General features: G+C 40.7%; 1 protein-coding gene across 7 annotated transcripts in view; it reads left to right on the top strand.

Annotated features, from left to right (window-relative positions):
- The window catches only part of PTPN1 (protein tyrosine phosphatase non-receptor type 1), a 90390-nt gene that overhangs the window by 26221 nt on the left and 40640 nt on the right, over window positions 1–23529 (top strand). Inside the window, exon 2 of one of the 7 annotated variants that reach the window (XM_036824831.1) lies at window positions 4934–5023. The exons of the other annotated variants lie outside the window; for them this stretch is intronic. The gene's annotated coding sequence lies outside the window, so the exon portion shown is untranslated. The remainder of the gene's footprint in view (window positions 1–4933; window positions 5024–23529) is intronic. 7 annotated transcript variants of the gene reach the window in all.

The raw sequence follows: 23529 nt of genomic DNA, 5'->3' as shown, positions 1-23529 counted from the left end.
TATAGGAATACTTTGGTTCTTTTGGAAGTACATCATAAACTATATCAGATGGTTCAGCTGGGGGATAATGGTAATGCAAATGATTTTCGGTTGCCAGTTATCTACCATTGGGCTCCAAGGCCCCTCCAGTGCATTTTGCATTTTTTTTTTTTTTTTTTTTTTTTTTTTTGGCTGAGCTGCGCTGCATGCGGGATCTTAGTTCCCCGACCAGGGATCAAACCCATGCCCCCCTGCGTTGGAAGTGTGGAGTCTTAACCGCTGGACTGCCAGGGAAGTCCCTGCATTTTGCATTTTAGCATGAATAGCTCCCCCAAACCTATTTAAAAAGATGCCTGGTATTGAGTAGTGTAATTGAACGTATACTGAATTTCATGATAGAAATAAATTTTAAAATTTCCTGTAGGGGTTTTGTCAGACTCTTAACTGCTGAAATAACTGTGCCTTTTCTTTTTTCCCGTTTCTCTTTTTTTTGAGTTGTCTATTTTCTGATCTTTTAGATGGCAGAATCCTTTTGGCAGTTTTTGTCTTATGGTGTGCTTTTAATTGCAGGTACTTTTTCATAAGCCAGCCTGAGCTCATGTGTATTTTGCACAAGCTGGCATTCCTCCCTACAGTGTTTATGTTAATTTGTTCATGGTAACCAACTAATACTGACTACAAATAGTCTGGACATGTTTCTTTGTACTGCCCATGTTTAGGAAAAGGGGAAGTCCAGCAGGGTCATTGTGTCCAAGACAATGTAGTTTGGTACCAGTCATTTGGTGCATGTTTTGAATATCCAGAAGTGCTGGGGACTTTGGAATGGTTCTTGATTCCCTCTACCACATCTCATTGATTGGTCACTATGATGTCCTTCCTACCATCCCAGTGGTCTAGGTTCTCAAATTTTGCTTATAATACTGCTGTCGTTTCTGGTTTCACATTACAGAAATTAGTGAAACCAGAAGCATATTAATAAGGTCCCTCAGCAATCTCTCCACATCTTCCCCCCGCCCCACTGTGTATATTCTTCACATTATCACTAGAGTAATTGTGTTAAAAACAGACCTGAGTCTGTCACTCCTCTGTTTACTTCTATGCTTTCATTTATCTGTAAGGTCCAAGCTCCTTGGCATGGCAGCCAGGTTCCAGCCATCCCCTCCTGTGTACCTTTTATTCTAGCCACACTAGAAGGTGCAGCGTTCTCCAGACTCATCCTTCTCTTTCATTCCTCTGTACTTTGGCTCAACACTTTGTTTAGGCTGCCTTTCCCACTCATTCTGGCTTGCGCCTCCCAGCTCAAATGTGTGGCCCCTTGCACTAGATTTTGGCTCTCTCACTTGTGTGCTTACATACACCTTCATACCTATCTCTTTTAAAGCCCTGCTCTCATGGGAGCTGTTCGTTTGTATCCGGGTCCATCTACTCTAGGGTCCAAACTGTGGAAGTCAGCTCTTCCATCTTTCTCATTCATCTTGGTGTCCTCTGCACCGGGCACAAAGTGCCTAAGAAATGTTGGGGTTGAATCGATTGTCAGCACTTTGCCCCAGGCCCTGACAATAGAAAGACAAGTCACAGTTCCCAACTCCCATTCTGGGGGAGGAGGAATGGTAGACACAAAAAGATTAGCCTGCGTTAGTACTAATAGCAGAGGCCACTCTCAGAGAAAACCAGTACAATTTGAGCCATGGCTTGATGAGGCAGTTTAGTATTGCCTGCTGTGGTGGCTTGGAAGAAAAGCTTGGATGCTTACCCAGTAGGAAACCCAGTTTGTTTCACAGGAACTTCAAATTTAACAACAAATTTGTACTTCGCCTGAGGCGAACTTAATAGGAAACTTGGAGGTGATATATCTGTCTCTCTAAGAATTATTGAATTACTCTGTTCTCATCACTCTTGACTTGTTCTCACATGCCTTCTAGAAGGACTTTGCATGTAGCTGGTTTGTAAAATATTTTTTGACTGTGGGATTAAAAATATGGTTCTCCGTAAAGTAACAACCCTTATAAAACCTGTGATTTCTTTTCAAAGTATAAATGCTAAAGGCAAATGTTTTTGGCCTTTGATCAGATCACCCTTCTGGGCAAGAGAGTAGCTTTATCTTTTGCTTTTTCTCTAGTTAGCTCTAACACTAACTAGGCTGAATGGGTCCCTTCCTTTCTTTGGGCTTCAGTCCCTTCCTGTGTAAAAATGATCCTTGACTAACTGATCACTAAGTTCTCGTCAAGTAATGAAAGTCTTTAATATGCTCACACAGAGAGTTTGATGTTCCTGAAGTAATCCTTGTAACCACTGCTGTGGTTACTCAATTTTGTAAGGTGCGTGGGTGTCGGTGGGTACAGTTAGGCTCAAAAATGTGTAAGAGTTTTGTGAGTATAGTTAAAGATTCAAAAGAATTGAATCTTTTTTTTCCCGAGAGGTATTGAACATTTTTAATGAGTAGGGTTCATTTGGTTTAGTAATGTGGGAAAATGAGTGGCACTGACATATGAGTTATGCTTGCAGTTTTTCTCTGAGTAGCAATTGGGTGGTTTTTCCTGTAAAGATAGAGGAACTGATTCTCGAGAATTTACGAAAGATTCAACCCCAGCTAGGTACGCTAAGAGTAGCTGCCCTTTATGTTGTAATTTTAGAAAGAAACCAACATCTGGTCTAAACTTCATTTGAAGAGCGTGATAGTATACACAGCTGCCGTGTTTGAGAAGAAAGTACCTAAGGCTCCAGCATTTTAGAAATAATGCTTCACTTTGTAGAAGTGGGCTTCATAGTTTCCTAGCTGCTGCCCTCTCCTTCCTCAGGGCAGCTTGACGTATCACAAGTGTCTTACTGACAGTTTTGTAAATTTTGAAATGTCTGAAAGCTAGGAACAAGACCATTTCCCATGGAAGATTTTTTTTCCCCTGAAATAAATAGCCAAAGAAAAGTCAAGGCCCCCCAAATCAGTTGGTCTTCGGAATGTGGTACAAGTCACACTGCAGACAAAAATAACTACTGATAAATGATTTTCAGTTTTTTGTTGTTGTTGTTTTTTAATTTGTGACCTGATTCAGTTTGCAGTTTTGAATGCTTACGATTCTACCAACGCTGTTTGTAAAGTTTTACGGATACCCCGTGGTAATTAGAATTGGTGCTTAAGAAGTTCTACAACATGGAATCACAAAATAAACATGGCTTCTTAGCAAAGGGACACTTAAGGTCCATATTTTTCTCTGGAAAATATACATATTCCCTACTACTCTTAATCTAGTAGTGTGCCAGGAAATTCTGAGTCCTTATTGAGGCTTAACCGCTTGTTGAAGCAAACCTTTGGGCTCGAGTGGACTTGTGTCCTGGGCTTCTTTCTTTTTTACTTGCAGAGCTTTCTTCCCAAAGACTGATTGAGGCACGTTTTCTTTTACAGATGAAGAAGGAAAAGCCTCGGCTGTGTTTGTGGTTTTTGTGGGCAAGCGACACCACTTGCAAAGATAAGATGAGCATAGCAAAACTAGGTTTCCAAAACTGTGTTTTTTAAATTTATTAGTTAGTGATTAGAGAAGGAAAACTCTCCCTTATCTCTCTCTGTTATGAAACATTTTTCCCCAAACTTTTTTTTTTTCTTATCTAATGGCTTTGTTACTGGTGCATCTCTTCCTTTTAAAGAATCTCATTTAAAAAATGCCATGCTAAGTTCCAGGGAACAGCTTAGCTAGTTTTTATTCTGATGAGTACTGATTACTCAGAGAAATATACACTATTGTGAATTGCTTACAGGAAGGTGAACATCAAGTAATTACTCCAAGTAGTTGGAATTCTCCGAAGAACAGGGGGTTACTTAAAAATGTCTGCGCATGAAATCACTTCTGAATATAACTTCACTCAAGAGAACAAATAGGCAAGCTGCATTTAGCATAATACGGTAAATTAGCTTTAAATTCCCTCGGTGCTTAAACATTTGTCACTGTTATATTTATCTCTTTTAGATTTTGTATTGCTTCACTATTCAAATAGTCAGGGCTGAGTTTGCTTCTACAAGGAGAAAGGCAAAGTATGCCTAACTGGGTCATAAATATTTGTGTGCCTCCCTTTTGCACAGAGAAAAGAGGCCTCTAAGGAGATATTCAGGGGTCTTTCAGAGGGAGGATACTTTGTTTTGTGGGTTTTGTTGTTCTTGTTGTTTTGCTTTATTTTTACCCTGATTCAAACCGTTATTTTGACAGCATCTTAGAGTTAAGAGCATTGCCATTATTGTTCTCCACCACCTGGATACCACCTCCCTGTTGCCAGGGTCTTTTGGATCATCCTCGGAGGTGGGGTGAAGAGGTGAAGCAGAGTGGTGCAATATCAGGAAGTTGCATTAAGCCACATCAGGTTGACAGGCACAAAGCCACATTTCTGGAGCAATCCCCAGTATACCGGGTGATATGGCCATGATTGAGGGTTAGCTGGTCCACATCTCCCATGAACCATCCTTGAGAATCCACATCCCCATGATGTGCTGCGTTTTAATGGGTCCTTTATGTACCTATCATGGTACCATTTCTAAGTGTATTTAAATATTCCTTCATGTCCCACTAACAGTTTTTCTTAATATATCCTAGGAATATTAGTGTCATTAGCAGTATTTTATTTCATCTGTTCTTGTCATAGTACCCAGGTCTGCTACTGTCCCTTGTTTTTCTACTTACTGATAAGAATGCTTTTGAGAGTTTTAGTATTGAAGAGTGCACAGTAGCAGTTGGTAGGTATTATACTCATCGTTTCTTAACCACTCGTTTCCATCCTTTTTGAGCTTGAACTTTCCCCAGAAAATTTATCAAAAATGTAGTCATCACGCAGAGAGAATCATGGTAAAAGTAGTTGAAGTTTAACAAACTAGTACCTTTTTTTTTTTGCATGAACCCACATTTGTCAACTAAGCTTCCTTTTGCAACACGTTCCACTACTTTATGACAAAAACTTTTGTGTTTCCCAACAGCCTTTGTTCATTGGAAGATGTTGCTTTTGGAAGTAGGAAATAAACGGCTTGAGGAGATGGAGGCAAGCTTTGGTCTGAAGTAGGAGTCTGGTATGTCCCTAGCTCTCTGTGAGAAGCGCATTTGGAGATGGGTGTGGTCCATCATCTGAAATTTCCTATCTTCAGTTTGAGGAGGTGGTTACCATTCTAACCACTTAAGAACTGCATGGTACATGCTCTTTTATTTACAGGGCAAAACTTAACTCTAATGGTTTCCCTTGTACTTGCCTTCAAATTAATAAAATGTCATTCTTTGGTAATGTTTACATGCTAGAAGGAAGAAAGGATACAGCTGAAGTTAAAGGATTAAATTGGCATCACACCTTTAGTTTTGTAAATGCTTTTAATGTTTGATTTTTGTAGGTTGATCATAAGGAAGTGATAAGTATGTTAGGTTATTTGTGGTTTGAGCTAATTTTAGTCTCTTGTTCACAGCTTGCTTTATATCCTTTGACATTTGCTTTCTAGAAAGACAAATTTTGAATGTAGGACTCAGTTTATATTCTACACTTGGCTACATTTCAAAAAAATATTTTCTCAGTACTTTGGTAGTTGGACACTTTGAAACATAGTAACATTCTTTTAAAAATCATTGATTCCTTTGCTTAGCCATGTCTCTACTTTTCCAGCAAGTAAATTAGATTCCTTCATAGAGGCTTGGAACTCTTGCTACAAGCCAGTGGCTAAAAGGGTATGGTTGATACTAGAGGATTTTTAAAAGAGTCTGACTGACCCTGAGATGTACTGAAGCAAGGCTTTGATTGGCTGCGTATAGGAAACCTTCCCCACCCTGTCCCCCTAGTTGATAGAGCCTTTTACTCATAAAGGCTGGGCCTTTGTCTCAAAGCTTTAGTCCCAGCTGCCCTGCTACCCACCCTTAACCAACTCCCCCGAACATACATCCCCCCCAGGGACTTGTGAGGTGATGGAAGAAGAGGACAGGGTTTGGGTTCTGGGTCTGCCTTCGGCTATTGTGGGACCTTGAAGGAGTTAACATTCAGGATCTGTAAAATGTGGTGATTAGACCAGATAGCCTTACAGCATGACTGGAATCTAACATCCTACACCTACGTGGTCACACGAGGAGCCAGGAGAGTGGGGCAACTTTGCTGGAAAAATGGGGGCTTCACTTCCCACTCATGCTAGATTTGGTAGCCATATATGTTCCATGATCCCCCTTATCTAAAAGTGAGACAGAGCTTTAAATTTTCATATTAACTCAAATCAAAACTTTAAAAATCCATTATGTCCTTAAAAAGAATAAAACACCCTGTGTGGGCATAAATCCATTATTTTATAAAATGACTGAATGCCACAGTGATGAATGCAGTTTCCTTTGAAATTCTTCTCATGTCTAAAGAGGATTATTGGGTTTTGTAATTGGACTAAAATTTCCCATTCAGGGGAGAAAGGCACAGTCTGATCCATGTTCTACCCTCATTCGTAATAAAACCCAATAACAGCTAACATTTACTGAATTCTGTTATGTGCCCCAGGCACTGCGCAAAGTGCTTTACATGCAGTACCATTTGTTACACACCATAAATTGGTCTTTAATAGCAGGAAATGTTTTGGGAGGACAGTTAGGTGTCAGAGCCTCGATGTTCTTCTTTGCCTGAGGTCTCCCATGTCCTGGATCCAGCTTTACAATGGCACTGTGGCCATGCTCACACTGATACACAACTGCAGGGACAAGGAATTGTGCTTCGCCTCCTGGTTGATTAGCACATAGGAAGAGAGAGTTTGTAGATTTTTGACCCTTGCCCATATTTCTGACCTCTCACCTAGATGTCACAAGTTGGCCACACAGTGCTTTTAAAAAAAGAGGAGTTTAAGCTTTTGTCATTATTGATAAATCAGGAGAAATCACATACAAATCTGGATTTCTGGCTTCACTTGAAAAATCTGAAGATCACACGGCCTGAGCCCACCGTGGCAGTGGTCTGCTGATCTGAGGGGCACGTGTGTATTCTTCTCCCCAGCGAGTCCCCCTGTCCTCGCTTATATGAACTACCCAGCCATTGGACGCACTTGAGTTTGTAGCCTCTACTCCAGACTGGGTTTTTTTTCTTGGAGTTGTTTATTAGCATTAGAATTAAGGTGATTTTAAAAAGACTTTTAGGCTTGTAAGTAGTTGGTGTACTATCATTAGATAAAATCAAAGCAAGGGAAGACTAGCTGGAGATATGGTGGCTAGTGTGAAAATGCCTGAGGGAGTGCCCTTGACATTAAAATCCGGGATAAAATCATTAGCCAGGTGCTTCTTTCCTTCCTGTCCTTCCCCCTTCCCTTGTCATCCTTATCCCCTTTCTGCTATTTTGAGGAAGTTGGAAGCTGCCACCATTTTTTTCCACCTCGAGCAACTGTGTGTGACTGTATTTTTGTCCCATGTTCAATTATTTCCATGAACTATTTTTGATGACCAACTTGGAAATTAAATTGGATGGTCAATATGGGACTTGACAAGAATGACTTGCTCACATAAGTTTGCACTGAAAAATCTAAGAAGTAGTGTTTTTAATGACTTGCTTTGTGACCTGGTTAGGAATGATACCATTTGTCATGTGTCTCAATTCATGATTAGATGGTTTCTCTACCTTATCCTCTCTATCAAGGGATGAAATAAATGGTAGCCATGATTGGGGGGAAAAATATATATATGTATATATGTTACAAAGAATATGTGTGAAAGGTCTCTATCCGTGTTTAGCGACAGAAGTATGTGTTATATTGTAGGAGATGCTATTCCTTTGATCCCTCTTGAACATCTCTTCTTCCATAGGGGTATATTACATATGACAAATTAGAACAAGCAATAGATAGGGAAGATTCTTTACCATTATAAAACAATCAGGGTCCTTGTTCTAAGTTTTGTACCTTTTCCTCTCCTAAAGCTGAATCCCAGGAGGACAAAACCAACTCGGTGTTTTAGCACTCCTGAATCGTGTGGCATGATGGCATTGGCCATTTAATACTTTTTTGTATATATGAAATTAAAATCAATAAGTGGAGATCAATTACTCCATTAAGCTTTTCATCTCCGCTTTATTTCCTCTTCTGTTCTGCAATGGTAAGCTCCTTTCAGGCAGAGTCCATTCACTCATTCAAGTACATGAGCTAGGGGCCAGGCTCTGCTCGGCAGTGAGGGTAAGTGGTGAGCAAGAAAGACACAGTTGGTCCTTGCTGTTAAGAAGCTTAACAGGGCTTCCTTGGTGGCGCAGTGGTTGAGAATCTGTCTGCTAATGCAGGGGACACGGGTTCGAGCCCTGGTCTGGGAAGATCCCACATGCCGCGGAGCAACTAGGCCCGTGAGCCACAACTACTGAGCCTGCGCGTCTGGAGCCTGTGCTCTGCAACAAGAGAGGCCGCGATAGTGAGAGGCCCGCGCACCGCGATGAAGAGTGGCCCCCGCTTGCCGCAACTAGAGGAAGCCCTTGCACAGAAATGAAGACCCAACACAGCCAAAAAATAAAAAATATAAAAATAAATAAATAAATAAAAAAGATTACTATTAAAAAAAAAAAAAAAGAAGCTTAACAGTGCAGCCAGCAAAGGGGCTGGGTAGAGACAGTCCCAGTTCAGAGTGATGAGAGCTCTCATAGGCGTAGGCCTGGGTACTTGGGGACACTAAGGAAGAGGCATTTGGGAGAAGGAGAAGCAAGCGGAAGAGCTGTCAGGTAAAGATAGTCTATAAAAGTAATATCTAAGTGGAGATTCCAAGGGCAGGCAGGAGTGAGCCCCTTATGTTCTCCAGTCCCCTAATCTGGGTTCAGGCCTCCTTGCCCTTCTCTGTTCATGTTAAGTGTTAAATTACCTAAGCTTGAAAGCATGGGAGCATATTTAACTTTCTTCCTCTTTGTTCTTAACCCTCCGCCTCCCATCCACCCCTTGCCCCTCCACGATTCATATGCATTGTCTCTCTTTCTCTTAATATACATTTTTTTCCTCTCTCCCTTGCCATTACTTCTCACCTTGAGTGTGATAATGGCCTCAGAATCCTTCTAATAGGGTGACTTAGTGAGGGCTACAACATGTCATTGACCTCATGTTGCTGCCGTGTAGTGAAGTCATCTGTGTAGGTGTCTTCTCTGGCAGACATGTTTGTGTTATCGTCTGTGTGTTAACAGTGTTAACGGACAGTGCGTTACACTTAGTAGGCAGGTAGTACAGTATTGATTGCAATGAAGTGATAGCTTTTATATAAATAGTTTTATTTTTCTTATCCAGGTATTTATGCAGATACTCTTCAGTCCGTACAAAAAGCAGAATTATCTTTTATGACACAAAATGTTTTTAAAAAAGAATCTTTAAGTATAAGCCTGACTCAGTAAGTACAAATTGAAAATATGTGGCTATCCCCCTGATTTGCAGATGACACTATAAGAAGAAAGGTCTCATTTATTCATTGTGAATGTTAAAGGATATTTTTAATGGTGTTGGCTGGCTTATCCCATTATGTGGTCTGTTCATTAGCAGTTCTCTATACATAGACGGCTTTGTTCGAGTGAGTCTTTCAAGTCAAGTACCTTGTAAAATAAGTTTACTGATAATTTATCCTAGTTTTAAATGACTAAGTGATAGGCTTTAATTTTTAGGCATTTTAACATTTTTGGATATGATTACATATTCTGAGACTTTGTGATTTAAACACAAAAATTATCATCTTGAGTAATTCTGAATGAGTTGCTGATTGCTGCCTGTTTTCCGTTCACATACTTACTAAACTCATTCCTTGCTGTGTCGGAGCAGTCAGACTTAGATATCTGCAAACCATTAAGGTTGTGAAACATCTTTTCTTTTTTCCTTTTTCTAATTCTGGCTTTGAAGATCATGTGTGGAAGTAGTACTGGATTCAATTTTTTAAAGAATAATTCTTGATTACTAGTCATTACAGATTTGAAAAGGGAAGAGTTTTTCTTATCAATGGAGGACAAAGTAGAGTAAAAGAAGCTTTGACTATTTTTCCTTCACTGGTGAAGGAGGATGTCTCAATGTGGCTTCTGTTTTTGTTTTTCCTCCTTCCGGTTTTATTTTGGAGTCATTTACATGTCACTGAATGGATACTATAGAACATCCATAGCAGAAATAGATATATGGAGTAGAAAAACAGTAGTTCACAGGCCTCTCAACAGAGTCACTAAACATAACTTTTTTTTTTTTTTTAATTTATTTTTGGCTGCGTTGGGTCTTCGTTGCTGCGCGCGGGCTTTCTCTAGTTGCAGCGAGCGGGGCTACTCTTCGTTGCGGTGTGCAGGCTTCTCATTGTGGTGGCTTCTCTTTTTGCGGAGCACGTGCTCTAGGCGCGTGGGCTTCAGAAGTCGTGGCACGCAGGCTCAGTAGTTGTGGTGCACAGGCTTAGTTGCTCCGCGGCATGTGGGATCTTCCCGGACCAGGGCTCGAACGCGTGTCCCCTGCATTGGCAGGCGGATTCTTAACCACTGCGCCACCAGGGAAGCCTCTAAACATAGCTATTAAATGGACAGAATATTGCAGGGGGGAAGCAACCGTTTTTAAGATGGAAGTGAATAAGAAAGCATTATAAAATTATAATAGATCCTTAATAGAAGTCCAAACTCTGGATAAGACCCTGGTTCACTGATTATGCTTTGTCTTAGGATTGGAGGGGAGGTGTAGATGTGCATGTGTTGGGGGTGGGAGTTTGAATCTTAGAGAGGATTCCAGCAGGCATTCCCAGTCAATAAATTGCCTTTGGGGGAATTGTTTAATTACTTGCCTATATTATGCTGGTCATATTTTAAGTGGGCCCCTCTGCATCCCTCCCTCTCCCCTTAATTTACCTGGCACACATGTTCTCTTTTCCACAGCTGCTGTCGCCCCTGGGCCACGTCAGTGTTCCCTTGGGCAGTCCACCCACCATCCTCACCTCCTCCCCTGGAAATTTCATGTCCCTCTCCTTTTGCCGTCTCCTTCCCATAGGGCACGCCCTGGCCCTTGGGATCTTTTCTGTCTTTGCCATCTCATTAGACTCAGACCTTTCACTCTCCAATCACAGCCTCCTGTGCTTCCACACTCCCTCACTCAGTTACTTCCCTCCTCTGGGTTTACTCGTACAGCCAGATTTCCAGCTGCTCCTTTCCAGCGCCAGTCCTCCCTTGCCTTCTTATGCGGCCGGTCAGTCCCTTGAAATGCTGCCTCTCCAATATCCCCGCGTAGCCCTTCTGCCCATTTTCTTTTTTTTTTTTTTAATTTATTTAATTTATTTTTATTTTTGGCTGCGTTGGGTCTTTGTTGCTGTGTGCGGGCTTTGTCTGGTTGCGGTGAGCAGGGGCTACTCTTCGTTGCGGTGCGCAGGCTTCTCATTGCGGTGGCTTCTCTTGTTGCGGAGCATGGGCTCTACGCGCGCAGACTTCAGTAGTTGTGGCACGTGGGCTCAGTAGTTGTGGCTCGCGGGCTCTAGAGCACAGCCTCAGTAGTTGTGGCGCATGGGCTTAGTTGCTCCACGGCATGTGGGATCTTCCCGGACCAGGGCTCGAACCCGTGTCCCCTGCATTGGGAGGTGGATTCTTAACCACTTTGCCACCAGGGAAACCCCTGCCCATCTTCTTGCCATCAGCATACCAGACCAGCTCTACCTGGACCAGGCCAGCTACCTGCTTTTCTCTTCCTGGGCCCAGGCCCCTAAGTGCTGCTGGAGAAAAATCTCCTGGTTTTGCAGATTGAACCACTAGAAGGAAATCAGGTCAGTAACCTCAGATCTGTCTCCCTCAGCTCCTGGCTGTCAGATCTGAAGTTTGCCTGTCATCCTTTCTGCCTCATTACTCTCACAAGGAAAAAGGAGCCTTTGTTCCTGTCTAAGGCAGCCTTATATCTGCGCTCTTCACACCTTCCCATCCCACCTGTTCAAGGTATCTTGCACCAGTAGCTTAGTGATTCTTTTTAGGTATGTGTCCTTAGCCCTCCCTCTATGTTACCATCTTTCTTGAACCATTTAAACATTTTCAGGCTTCCTCCGGCTGCAACGCCCCCTCTAGTCACTGCTCTCCAGCTGAAATGTTTGAAATAAATAGGTCACTGCGTCCATTGTTCATCTCCCAGTCACTCCTCGACCCAGGGAAGCTAGGCTCCACCCTGCCACGCCACTAAAATAATTCTTCACTGGGTCACCGTTAGCTTCCTTGTTGCTAAAGGCAATGGATTCTTTGCATCCTTATCATAACACCATTTAACATGGTCGACCTCTATTTGCTTCTTGAATATTCTCTAACCACAGTTTCCATAACTCTCTCTTTTCCTTTTTCTTTCCTTTTATATATTCTCCTTTTCTAGCTAGTTAGTCCCAGCTCTCACTCTTGGGCTTCTCTGCTCATCTGCTGGGGGTCTCCCTACGCTGCCACTTTCATCTGACTCTGTTCTTCTTAGGCTGTTTCAGTTTTTCACCCAGAAGTAGTAACAGCCCTTGAATTCAGAGCGGGCTCATAGACATTCTTGCACTCTGGTATAGCTTCCAAAACACTTTTCGTTCCTGAAATGTAAGGCTCCCTGTCTCCCACAGGGCCTTTGCGTATACTGTTTCCTCTGCCTGGAACATTCTCCCTCACTAGTTCTTGTTCTTCCTTCCAGTTCCATCTTAGGCATCCTCTTTTAGGGTGCTTTCTCAGATTTCCCCAGGTAGGTACCTCTTACAGGTCTTCCCATGGCCCCTGTACTTCCACTTTCATAGCACTTTGTGTGATTATACTGTAAGGATATCCATTGTTCTGTAGTTGCCTGTTTACTTACCTATTGCCAAGTTACCTGTCTTAAAAGGGGCAGGATTGCTTTTGTTTGAGTCATTTCTGTCTCTTTGATCCAATATAGTGCCTGGCATATAAAAGTACCCAATAGGTAGTTCCTGAATGAGTGATGAGCTATGCTATTTGGGTTCATGAATTGGAAACTGGTTGATAGGGAGACATCGAGTTTATAATATTGTGCAAACCATGTGTTACTGACCCACCATCACCTTAGCACACATTTTGTTTTCTCTCTCACCCTTTATATTATGTGTGCAACAACCCCCTCCCCCATTGAAATTAGAAGCCCTTCTGAGCGGGAACCGTGTGTCATTCTTGGTGTCTCCCGCCAGTGCCTTGAGTGTAGCTGAACTTCATTTCAGTGGGCCTAATCCCAGATAGATAGATACACATGCACATATACAGTAAGTCCCCTACATACGAGTGAGTTCCATTCTGAGAGCGCATTCGTAAGTCCAATTTGTTTGTAAGTCCAACAGAGTTAGCCTAGGTACCCAACTAACACAATCGGCTGTATAGTACTGTACTGTAATAGGTTTATAATACTTTCCACACAAATAATACATAAAAAACAAACAAACACAAAAAATAAAACATTTTTAATCTTACAGTACAGTACCTTGAAAAGTACAGTAGTACAATACAACAGCTGGCATATAGGGGCTGGCATTGAGTGATCAGGCAAGAAGAGTCACTGACTGGAGGAGGGAGAGGAGGTGGGAGATGGTAGAGCTGAAGGATCATCAGCAATAGGAGACGGAGGGCAAGCTGCAGTTTCACTCAGGCCTGACGTGATTGGACATGCAAATGCACGTTCGCATCTTTGAAAGTTCGCAACTTGAAGGTTCATATGTAGGGGACTTACTGTGTACACTCAGTGGAACTAAGTCTCATCTGTAACCCATCCTTGTCTTCCTCGGCTGGTCCTGCTTCAGGGCCGTGCACAGCCCATGCCACTCTGGAGGGGCAATTTCCCTGTGGTTTCTTAGTTCTTGTGTTCCATCAGGCCGGCCAAGTATGAGAGACATCAGCGGTATGAGAGTCTCCCTCGTTGAAACTTCATAGGTTTGGTAGCTGGGACTGACCAATGCTGACAGGAAATAGAGGCATTTATTAAAAGCCAGAGTTGTCAACTTGCAGGATGCAGAGCTCTTGTTAGCATATGATTTTATGGTTGGTTTGGTGCTCCTCTATAAAAGTAAAGAACTGGACAAAAATGGGAGGAGCGTGCTTGGGTCTCTAAAGTTAGATCCTTTTTCCTAAGTAATTTGCCTTTAGAGTTTCATTTGTTTGGAATTTCCTGAGATTTTGATCTTGCCAGAAAGTTTCCAGCAAAACAAAATTCTGGGCAGGTGAAGCATGTGCATGTGAAACGAAATCATTGCTTTTGTTTTCAACTCTTTCCTTAACGTATTATCCTTGGTTCAGCCCTGAAGGTTATTCTGTTTTTTGTGGATTTCAACTTTTCTCTCATCTTCTGGTTCTTACAAAATGAGCGGTATTGTTTGAATGGAGAAGAGGAGGAGAGGAATAAAAGTAAATGTAAAAGCTTTGTTCTTGCCTAGGCAGGCTTGGCTCTATATTAGTAGCTTGGAGCAGAATGACATGTCTAGTCTGGTGAAGAAGGGATATTTCGGGTTGGTTTGGCTTCTTGTGGATTTGATTTTTTTTTTTTAAAGGTTTGTCTTTTAAACCGGAGTTTTTCTGTGAATGTAATCAAATTTAGATAAACGCACTTAGTTTCACAATTTGCAGGGCACATTTCTGTTACCTGTGTTAAACACAAGTCATTGTGGTGAATGACTTGGGTCAGGGTTGTTTCTCAAATGAACTGAGATCTGGCATGATTAAGTGGTCACAGAGCAGACCTGTGACCCAAGAGAATTCTTTTCTTCCTGGTCCAGTGTCCCTTCCTCCAGACGTGCTGCTTTCCCGGAGCCCTAGGAATACCTTTCATCAGAGTAGCCGTGATTAAACGGAATAGAGGTTTCCTGTTGGACTGCAGCGCTCACCTGCCTTCATTCTGTTCATCTCAGAGCAGAGGTTCTGGATCCTCAGTGTTACTTACTGAGATTTTTTTAAACATAAAAGTGCCTTTTAACAAGTTTGAAGGCCAGAGGTAGAACAGTTGAGAACAAAGTAGAAATAGTGTTAAAGACAGAGTTGTTGGCAGGAGTCTTGTGAAACGTGTTGAAGATGGTATGGGAAGCAGTTAGCATTTATATTCCAGTGTGTTGGGTTCAGACCTACTTGTATGGTCCCCGTGTTGTAGTCTGTGTGTTACCGAGTCCCCACCCACCATCATCCTCTTTGTCTTGCTCTCCCCCATCCTTGCTTCCCCTCCTCACCACCCTCTCCCCCCATGGCCACCACAACCACCACTAGCAATTACCAACATGTTGGATCTCGAGGCTGCTTCCCTATAAGGATGTGGGGCAAGTGGGGTTGGCCATTGACGTCGTTACCAAGCTCTGTGGGCTCTCTCACTGTGTGCCTCGTGACGTTTGATTGGCTGCAAACTAGCAATAAACTGCTTCTTCTGCTATCTAATCTGTAGTTGCTTTCTATCTCTGTATTTAAGGGTACATCTATAATCTACCAATGCCAGTTGAAGAGGATGGATGATAGAAGCAACCGTATGCTTAAGCAAGTTGGGAGAGGTGCTAATAGACAGCCAGAAAACTACAACAGCCTGTAAAACAGAACAGGCTCAGTTTGTGGCAGAATTTTGTGTTCAAGAGTTTTGTTTTTGTTTGATTTTTAATATCCCTGTTTAGTCCTTTTTAAATCGACAGTCTTCAAGTAAAAAGCTACGGCCAGTCTTGTGTGTCATGGAGTCCCTGGCTTTGAGGCTCAAAGTTTATTACTATCCAGAGTGTCCCCTTAAATCTTCTTTGGGTCAGTTCATGGGAACAATGTTCAGATGGACTTTTCTGGCTGGCAGAGAGTCAACTGGTAACCAAGCATGAAAGTGCAGACAGTCCCTAATACATAAATGTGTCTGCTTCAAAAGGTTGAAAGTTAGTTGTCTGGGACTCTGAACATATTTTCTATAGAATCAGTGCTATGAATGGTGGTTAAGTTCCAAGCTTACCCTGGTACCTATTTAATCTGCAGTATACCTGAAGTATTCCTATTAATATCATATGTGATTTTCCCATAGAATTATTATATATGATGATGATTACTATATATAATATTTAATATTATACATAATAGTGATTTTATGAATAAAAACCATTCTGGGTTCCATCTGGGGGGTAGTGTGTGTGTGTATGTGTGGGGGGTGGCTATAGGTGTGTATTAATACATCCCCTTCTCATGCAGCCTTGCCACTGGAAGTGGTTTTTCTTCTCACCTCCAAGTAATATGGACTGTCATGGATTTTGGAGGAGAGGCTGGATTCAAGGATGCAGCGGGTAGGTTAGAGCCGTGAGGAATAGGTTAGGCTGGCATTTCTGGGGCTAGAGAACAATGACAGCTCCCAGGACACTTCTTGGGCCTGGCTATCTCTTCATTACCCCCTTTTGTCTTCTTCCGGGGTCCCCAGGCATTGACCTTTTTTTCCTTGGTTACCGTTTTTTTTTTGCTTGGACCAGGGTTTTTGCCTCTGGTCTACAACTGAATTTTCTGTCAGGGTCTCCTGCTTTTGAAATAAATATATAGTCTTTTTGAGGTTTTCAAAATTAAATGTTGTGGCAGAGTTATCACATGTTAATTTTGCTGTGAGAAATTGTAGAATCCCAGATGACTGATCTTTATGATCTTTATAAACTGCACCTGTATTTCCATTTCATTCTCCTGTGTTATGTATCACATCGCAGCAAATAATAGCTTTTATAATTAATACTGCCTCCCTTGATTATATTTCTTATCTAAGATTTGTTTTCAGATAAGACCTTTTCATGACAGTATACAAAACCGTACAGCGCACTTCCTACTTAAATCCTCTGAAACTGTCCACAGCAGTATTTCAGAGTCCAAAATGACTTCTGCCAGGAGACTGGATAAACCTTTGGGTAGGTGATCTCTGTGGTCTCTTATGGCTTGATTTGTTCTTCACCTGCCACAAAGAAATCTTTTAGGGTAAGGACAGGCTGCATAAGCTGGTTATAGCAAATGGGATCTCTGAGAGCATCTGAATGGCACAGCAGGCCTGGCCCTGGCAGCCTTGTGATAAAAGGGTTTGCCTCCAGGGCCATCATCTCCCATAAATATCACATTCCACTCCCTGAACCCACAGGCACCCAACTTGCACCTCATTTTTGTCCTCAGCCAAGCACTGCTGAGATGCTGAGGCATTGGGCTCTTAGCTGATGGCGATAGTTGGTCTGGGTGTTTCCATTTAGCAGTTTGCTGCTTTTAAACTGGCTTGTGGAGAGCTGCAGGGCTGGAGGTTCCCTGCTAGTTCATGTTCGGCTTTTTGTCCCTCACTTGACAGCTGCTGTTTCACTTCTGAGCAGAAAGGGACACTGTGCCCACCCAAGCCCACCCAGAAAGGAAGGTGTGATGTACCACTTCTGAAAGGTTCAGTCTGGCATCATTGTAAACAAGAAGGTGGGTCAGGTGGGGCTGCAGGTGGAACGTGGCTGCCCCCCAGAACTACAGATTGTTCTACAAGTGCATTCTGGCGTAGTGTGATGAAAGTTTCTGGCATTTTATTCCCCTTAGTAATCGTGAGCATAGAAGGGGTAGGGGGAGTGGGGTTGTCTGGCCATAGAAGCTGTCATATTAAACAGCACTTTCTGGTTTTAGCAAGTTTTATCCAAATGAGACTTCAGATTTTCTCTCTCTAATTTACTGGCAGTTCTTCTGAAAATGTCTAATTATTTTGCCAGAAAATCACTCAAGCACTTAAGCCTTTTTTTTTTTAACCTGTGCAAATATGTTACATTCTTTTAAAATAGATCAGATAGAAATGGGAACCCGTAAGATTTTATATATTTTCTAATGCATTCTTTTTATATAGGTTTCTGTAGACTTTCTCATGCTTTTGTTGAGAGGATGTATTTTGTAATGTAGAGCACGGCTTTACCTTGTCTTGTAAGCTTGATATATTTTTTTAACCACCCAGCATTTTTTTCCTGTATTGTGAAATCCACTGAGTAATTATAAAATCAGTAGACACTTGTTTACAAGTTAATATGTGTATCTATCCTTAGTTGCACTAACTCAAAACCTAAAGTAACCTTCAGTTCTTTAATTTACCCTTACATCCAGCTGATTGCCAAGTCCTCCAACTTCATTCTTGAAATGTGCATCTGAACCTCTTTCCTTCTTTCCTCATCCTCTTCCCTTGCCTCCATTCAGGCCCTCCTCATCTCTGGCCTTTTATGGTCACCTTCAGCTGGTTTAGGCTCTTTGTTTCCATCCTGTCTTTCATGGGACAAGAAGTGATATCCCTGTCCTACTTGAAAACTTCCAGTGGCTCCCCGTTGCTGGGACTGTAGTCTCCTGATTCCTCGGCCTCACCTAACACAGGTGCTTAAAGCAGGTCTGGGTAAGGGTGTTGGTTTAGCTCTGCTGACCAGCACCCCTGCCCGACCCCTTCCCCGCATATTCCAAACTGGGTTGTCATTGGTGCTGTATCTTCTGTCTGCTGAGCGGCCACCATTCACCCTCCTTTCAGCTCACAGGCCCTGCCTCAGTGGAGCACGTGCCTCCCGCCCCCAGCACTGAGCTGACTTTTCTGTTAAGTTCCCTTTTTTTTTGTTCTATGGGAAATATTAACATGCTTTCTCTGTTACCTCTGTGAATATATTAATTTTCCCTAATTCACCTGAGGAATCCATCTCTCTAGGGGAAAATTAGGATTTGGTTACAGGAAGAAAGCCACTGAGAAAGAACGTATTCTGCTTCTGACATGCCAAATAGCATTTTTTGCAGTGTGCTGTTCCTTTTTAACACTTAATAATATTTTATATGAATTACTATTTTAATTCTATTGCTTAAATATTATTTTCTTCTTTGCTAGAATGTGAACCCTCTGAGAATATGGGATGTCTTTTAGACCTTTGTATCCTCAGTACTGAGTGTACTGTAGTGTCTGGCTTAGTGTCACCTTGCGGACTTGTATCATGCACCCATTTCACCTTGCTTATTAAACTATACATACTGCCACAAGCAAAAAAGAGAAATTCCTTTAAATACCACATTGTCCTATCAGACCACACCTTGATAATCCTCTGTAGGGAAAGGGAGACTACAGGTGAAAGAGAAACAAAGGAAGTTAAGATCTGGGCTTTAAAATATCTAAGGCTTCGATGCTGGCAATTTAAAGTATTTTTTCCAAGGTTTTAATCTTAATTGCATGAAATTTTTGCCTCATAGCTAACTGTAGAATTTAGTTGCCATATAAGATGGCCTTTCTGTACACCCTTCAGAAATGTTTGTGGAATTAAATAAACCATATTTAGGACTCAGCACTTCAGAGTAATCTACCTAACAATTATTCTTGAACAGAAGAGTCGTAATTTGTCCTATAAACCATTATGATGGTCACCTATAAAGTCATATAAATTATGTTGGCACTTAATTCATTACAACTTTATTGGGTGCCTGTGGATGCCAGGCAGTGTGCTAGGCAGTGACAAGTACAGGAGTGAGGGTGATAGGGAACACACACCTGTGGTCTCGTTAATAGTCATAGGAGAGAGATGACATGAAACAGTCACACAAACTATTAATTGTGGAGGAAGTGCCATGAAAGAAGAATAAAAGGTACAAGGAGAGTGTTGAAGAAGGGGCTTTAAGCTGGTATGAAGGGGTCAGTGAATCCTTGAGCGAGGCCTCCAGGGTGGGGTGGGTGAGCCTTTCAGTTAGAAGTTGCTTAGCAATTTTCAAGAACGAAGGGAAGGCATGCACGGCCCGAGCATTGGTCTCCAGAGTATGTCACCTCCTGAGATGATGACTCCCAGAAGTTTATTATTCACTGGCGGAAAGGAGTACTTCCCCTTTGTTTATACACGTTTTAAAAATTAAGGATTTGTCTTATACTAGAATCCCGTGATTTGTTGAACAGTCCTGTATTCGCTATACTCATTCATATTCCTTGAGATTTTATAAAATATTTTAAAAATACCTAAAGTCTTGATTATATCCTTTCAACCCTTGTTAAGAATTCTTATTTTTGTAATTTATACTGTATTTCATTATACAGTGATATATTTACTATGGAAAACAAAAGAGAATAAAAGCTTTCTTTATCCCTATCACTGCACAGTATAACTACTATAAACATTTTGTCTGTATTCTGCCAGTCATATTTTAATTGAAATTTTTATTGAGATAATTACAGATTCATGTGCAGTTGTGAGAAATAATACAGAGAGGTCCCTTGTACACTTTGCCCAGTTTCCTTCACCATGATAACATTGTGCAAAACTGTAGTACGCTATCACAGCCAGGATATTGACATTGATAACAGTTTGTCCATCTTATCATATTTCTTTGGTTTTACTTGGGCTCATTTGTGTGTGCATTATTTGTTTCCCATAGACTCTTGTATTAGTAATGCTATTTTTTATGTGATTTCATTCTAGTTTTTTTTCTTTTCTGCCCTCAAAAAGCATTCCCTCTCCTAATCTTATATCCCTCTCATGCCATCGTGTGTTTTCTCTAAATTTGTTTCAAAAAGCAGCTACCTGTAAGAGAAATAAATAGATTAAAAATGGAATAGTCAGTCCGAATGTACTTTACCAGCTTACTGATTGTTTATAGACAGTTTAGTCAGTTTATAGTTTCTGGCCTTGCTGCTGAAAGATACTCTGGGTGGTTTCTAACCAAGAGAGAACCATATAGTGCCATTCAAAATAGACTGAAGTATCAACAGTGTCTGAAAAGGGCCTGACAGTGATGTAAATGTCAAGTTGCCTATAATTTAAGCAGAACAGAGTAAGTAGAAGAATAAACATGTACCGGGAAAGTACAGGTAACAAAGGAGACTTAGAGACCTTTGCTGTTATTTCTTGAGCAAATATTCTTCTGAGGTCGTCTGTCTACTGACTCCCCCTCTGTCGGACAAATAACCAAAAAGATAGTCACCACTTGGTTGCTGCATGTGTAGTCAGTTGATTTTCAGTGGTCATATGATTTTCATATGTGGTCTGGTTCTCAGTGTTGCTTGTATTTTCTCAATGCTTCCATTGAGAAAATTCAGAAAATACCCCCAATTTTCAATTTTGGAGTAAAAAGGAAAGAAACGATAGAACATATGAAAAGTAAAAAGGAAGTTGTTTTAAAGTACTGTAACTGAGTTCAGAAAGCATGACTAGAGCAGGAGAGAAGCCAGGATGAGTGATGCTAGTCATCAAGTGGCATGGGGTCGCTAAAAGCACATCAACCAGATAGGCAGCTTGAAAAAATTTAAAAGGAGGAGATAACTGCCAAGGAACTCTATCCAAGCAAATGGAAAAGACATGAGAAGAAAAACTAGTTAGGCATGATTGTCTTGTTAGAGTTTGGATAGTGAGAGAAGGGAGCTCTTTCTGTCCAGAATAGGATCTCTCAGTGGAGGTTAGGCTCTCACTAATGAAAAATAACTGTTGAGTTCTGGCTGGCCTTATTCAGCAGCTCTTAATAATTAAAATTTAATAACGTAAGAATATGTGGAAGCTACTTCAACAAGAGAATCTGTTTCTCAAACCTAACTGTTAAAATGCTGAAGTTGTTTTTATCTTAACCCAGCTGTTATTGAACATTATTTTGGAGGCTCTAGATAAAGTAATAAGATAAGAAAAGTAAATCATTGCTAAACAATTGGGAGAAACGGATTTATTCTATTTGCAATGTGATTGATCAACCTAGAAAACGAGTTTAAGAAAAATTTCATGAGTAGATGAAGGTAGGTTAGATGGCTGGATAACAAGATTTTATCATAGAATAATATGTATAATGTGGGCCTATCTATGTAAAAACAAATAGTAAGAATTCATAAATAATTCATTATTTAAGAATTCATTGTTTATTTTGCATGTTTGGAGGAGTAGACAATACTAGACTGTTAACATTGGCTAAGTTTTTTCATTACGTCTTTGTATTGTATACACTGGACATGTTATTTTTATAATTTTTGAGGAGGAATTTTATAATAAGTCTTTTAGTATTTAGGAATGCTTATATTTTCTAATGACTCCTTCTATACTAATATCTTTATTATATACCCCTAGTGCCCTCAGTTTTTAGGTATTACTGTGGTTCCCTTCTGTGAGCCGTATTGAAGTTACCTAGTAATCAACTATTCTTCCCTTCCCTCTCCCCCCAGCATCTGATTTGAAGTATTCTCAGTTGCTATCTGAAGAGTCTCAGTCAATATCCATAAAACTATTAGCAAGATTATTCTCTTTTTTAAAAACTCTTCCTGTTCTGCCTTCCACACTCCCTTTGGTGGTTGTACTCTACATTATATAGTACACCGTCTCCCTTACAGCCATCCTTTTATCTTAGACCTACTAGTAAATATTAATGCTCACTATCAGTTGTTCCCTAAATCTCTCTAGTCATTTTGGTTGCCTGATGCTCATTCTCTACTAGATTCTTCAGGAATGGTTTATAGAAACAACATTCTGGGAATTAACAGTGCACATTCATAACAGTTTGTCTGCAGCTTTAATATTTGAAGACCATATGGTCTGTATATAAAAATCTTTGGATCACATTTTATTTCCTTAAGTAATTTAAATATGTTATTCCACTGTCTTGTGGTATAAAGCATTGCTGTGGATGTTTGATGGTCTAATTTTTTGCCATTAAAAGTGACTTGGTCTTTTTGCTAGATTCCCAAAGGATTTTTAAAAAGTTTTAATTCAAAGTGTAATCATTTATTAAATCATATCTTGCTGTTGGCCATTTTGGGTCCAAGAAGAATTCTTCCCCCAAATCAATGTGTTCTTTCAATGTATAGTTTCAAACCTTTTCTTTTTTTAATTTCAGAAGAGTCTTAAATTCAAGCTTTCAGTATTTCTTTTGTTACATTGCTTTGATTTCCTTCTCAGGGACTCAGCCTGTTGTGTGTATGTTTGATCTTCTTTGCCTATCATTTATTTCTTTCACTTCCTCTCAAAATTTTTAAAATCTTTATAATTTGCTTTGAAAACATATGAAAAATTATTAAATATGATTTTAAATTTTAAAAAAATATAATTTCAAACTTACAGAACAATTATAACAGTACAAGGAACCTACTTCTCTTTGGTTACTTCTTTTTGAATTTCTTTTTGTTAAACTCTCCTGTTTTCTGTTTCCTTTAAGGCATTAAACGTGTTTATTTGCTCTTGTGTTCCTCCTTGTTTTGTCTTCATTTCTGAAAATATTTTCTTCTTTTCTTTTTAATTTTTTCCTGATTTCTTTCACTTCTCTTTTCAGATCATTCTTTTTTCCAGTTACTTTGGTTCTTAAGTTCTCATTCTCATTTATGTTGTTCTTCCATAGCTTCTACCATTTTCTTAGTTTCTTGTTGGATTAGTTTCATCTTTTGTGGGCATCTTTCTAGCCTGCTTTTGTCTCCTGTAGGGATATTGTTTGTCCCTTATTCTCTTTCATATATTAATGCTGTGTGGAACTCAACTGTTCCTTGTCTACTGACCGTTTTTAAGTGAACAGTTTCCTGGTAGTTTTAGGAAGGAAGGGGTGGGTCAGACAGATGTTCTAGCGCAGGGCTCTCAGGCTCCCTCTTTAGCTGGCTTTGTGAAGTGATTTTTTAAAGCATCTTGTGTTTCTAAGATCTGCTTCCCATTTTTACCTATTATCTCAGCCTTCTCTTTCCTTTGCCCCTTTTGTCTGTATCTTGCTCAGTTTGTTCTACTC

The sequence above is a fragment of the Balaenoptera musculus genome, chromosome 15 (genome assembly GCF_009873245.2).
Source record: "Balaenoptera musculus isolate JJ_BM4_2016_0621 chromosome 15, mBalMus1.pri.v3, whole genome shotgun sequence".
NCBI classification, from domain to species: domain Eukaryota; kingdom Metazoa; phylum Chordata; class Mammalia; order Artiodactyla; family Balaenopteridae; genus Balaenoptera; species Balaenoptera musculus.
The sequence above is the reverse complement of the archived record's forward strand: the minus strand, read 5'-3'. Positions and strand labels throughout refer to the sequence as shown.